The sequence below is a fragment of the Mesoplodon densirostris genome, chromosome 1, assembly GCF_025265405.1.
Source record: "Mesoplodon densirostris isolate mMesDen1 chromosome 1, mMesDen1 primary haplotype, whole genome shotgun sequence".
Lineage (NCBI taxonomy): Eukaryota > Metazoa > Chordata > Mammalia > Artiodactyla > Ziphiidae > Mesoplodon > Mesoplodon densirostris.
The window spans coordinates 220,419,641-220,422,556 of record NC_082661.1 but is presented as its reverse complement, the minus strand read 5'-3'; the positions used below and the strand labels follow the sequence as shown (position 1 = coordinate 220,422,556).

Below are 2,916 nucleotides of genomic sequence, written 5' to 3'. Positions count from 1 at the left end.
TGGATAACCTGAGTAGCTCTATCAATCAACTGGATCTTGTTTTTATTTTATTTTATTTTTGTTTTATTTTTTTAACATCTTTATTGGAGTATAATTGCTTTACCCTGGTGTGTTAGTTTCTGCTTTATAACAAAGTGAATCAGCTATATGTATACATATATCCCTATATCTCCTCCCTCTTGCATCTCCCTCCCACCCTCCCTAACCCACCCCTCTAGGTGGTCACAAAGCACCGAGCTGGTCTCCCTGTGCTATGCGGCTGCTTCCCACTAGCTATTTATTTTACATTTCATAGTGTATATATGTCAGTGCCACTCTCTCACTTTGTCCCAGCATACCCTTCCCTCTCCCCGTGTCCTCAAGTCCATTCTCTAGTAGGTCTGCGTCTTTATTCCCGTCCTGCCCCTAGGTTCTTCATGACCATTTTTTTTTTTTTAGATTCCATATATGTGTGTTAGCATATGGTATTTGTTTTTCTCTTTCTGATTTACTTCACTCTGTATGACAGACAAAAATATGGAATGCTTCACGAATTTGCATGTCATCCTTGCGCAGGGGCCATGCTAATCTTCTCTGTATCGTTCCAATTTTAGTATATGTGCTGCCGAAGCGAGCACAATCAACTGGATCTTATTGACACCTGCAGACCACTCTATCCAACAACAGCAGAACACACATTCTTCTTAAACTCATGCAACATTCACAAAGATAGGCCACAAAACACACCTTAACAAACTTAGAAATCATACAAAGAATGTTCTCACCACAGTGGAATTAAACTAGAAATCAGTAGCAGAAATATAGCTGGATGGGCCTCCCTGGTGGCGCAGTGGTTAAGAGTCCGCCTGCCGATGCAGGGGACGCGGGTTCGTGCCCCGGTCTGGGAGGATCCCATATGCCGCGGAGCGGCTGGGCCCGTGAGCCATGGCCGATGGGCCTGCGCATCCGGAGCCTGTGCTCCGCAACGGGAGAGGCCACAACAGTGAGAGGCCCGCATACCGCAAAAAAGAAAAAAAAAAAAAAAAAAAAAAAAAAAAGAGAAATATAGCTGGATCATCCTCCAAATATTTGGAAATTAAACAACACACTTCTGAATAACCCATGAGTCAAAGAAGAAGTCTCAAAAAAATCTAGAAATATTTTGACTTCTACTTGAAAGACATCTCAAAAGAAAAGACAGAAAAACTTGACAACAAAAACAATAAAATGTTTGATTGTCAGAAAACATCACCAAGAAAATGGAAAGAAGCAACAATCTGGGAAAAATATTTATAGCAAATATGATAAATACAAATACAACATACATATTTTTTAAAAGAAACAAAAATTTTTCCTATTACATTATCAAATAGGTAAAAAATAATACTATTCCAGTAGCTATACATTTGAGATTAGTGCACTTTACTGAATGCATGCTAAAATCTATTTTTAAAATTTCTATGCAAAGTTGATAGTTTAGTAAGAAAGGCACTTTCCAACTTTGTTAGTGATAATTTGTAGCAACTGTCCTAGAAAACAATATGGCTAGTAATCAAGAGCATTAATAATGTTCAAATACTTTAACCTAGGGTTTCCACTTCTAAAATATGACAAAAGTTTACACACAAAGACATGCCTTATATGAATGAAAACCTGGAGCACAGAAATCCACAGTAAACTAGTGCTTACAAATATCGTGATAAATCTACTTGGTGAGATTTCAAGAAGCTATCAAATATTAGTTTACCAAGTTTTTAAATGATAGAACATGTTTTGAGAATAAACAATATACAAAGTTATAGCTATAGAATAAATACAATTTTATGTTAAAATGAATAGAAAAAGAAAATAAGGAATTATGGCAGAGTAATTATTGCTGCTGTATTGCATCTATATATTAAAGTTATGGGTCATTTTGGTTTTTTTTTTTACTTCTTTATAATTTTTTGGTATATTCCATATTTTCTAAGTGAATCTTCAGTACTTTAATAATCAGTAATAAAACTAGTAAGTAAATAAACAAAAAATTAACTCCCAGTTTCTGGAATCCTCTGTTTCCTGTTATTCCTCCTGCTAGACTCTTAAGCATCTTCCTAGGTGCAGGTCAAAGGTCACCTCCTCTGTGAAGTCTTCCTAGACCCTCAGAGTTAGTCACTCCCTCCTTTGTTTCTGTCAACTCTTTGCCTGCAGCTCTCTCCCTCATGCATCACAGTGACTCATTTATTTGTTGCTCCCACTAGACTGAGGATCAAGGGCCATGTTTTGTCATCTTGTCTCCGTGGTAACCAGGACAGCATCTGGTACAAAATAGACATTTAATTCATCATTATTATGTTATTGACAGGTCAGTTCACAATCCCCCTGATTCTCTTGCTTGCGATACATATCCTTTCCCAGCTGATATTCCTAAGAAACCAGAGAACTAGGAAGGCATGAGGGAAGAGACATTTCTCAGATCCATCAAGGATTGACTTATGTTTTCCTGCTCATGGCCACATGATCCAAGGTGAGTGTCATTTCTCTCCCTGGCAGAAGAAATTACATCATCTTCTGAAACAGAATGATTAATTTGTAGTTGATTCCTGCCACAGCTGAACTCTGATCTTTTGTTTTCTATAGTGAATGGGTTAGACTGTTCTAAATAAAATCAGTCAAAAACTTCTAGGTGAAAACATCCTTATGTCTTAGGTCTCTTCTCTAGCACCCTTAAGACCGGGTCCTGAGAGTAGCCTTTCTTAATTCAGGTCTGTAAAGCAGATGGGACTAGATTTTCTCACTCCATGAATACCTAGTAAGAAAATTTCCCACATGTTTTATGCTAGTGAGATGGTTACAAAATGCATTTGCCAGGTGGCAAAATGAGTCCCAAACCTTGATGATGCTCAAGGCTGCTTTTCCTCCTGAAAATGAAAACCAGGTAAAAAAAAAAAATGAGAT

The 2,916-nt window shown here is 37.4% G+C and overlaps 1 non-coding gene across 1 annotated transcript; it reads right to left on the bottom strand.

The window, feature by feature from the left end:
- Nucleotides 1-510: 510 nt before the first annotated feature.
- Nucleotides 511-617, bottom strand: LOC132501231 (U6 spliceosomal RNA). Its single transcript, XR_009534200.1, has one exon. It is a non-coding gene; the product is annotated as a U6 spliceosomal RNA (small nuclear RNA).
- Between the last annotated feature and the right edge of the window lie 2,299 nt (nt 618-2,916).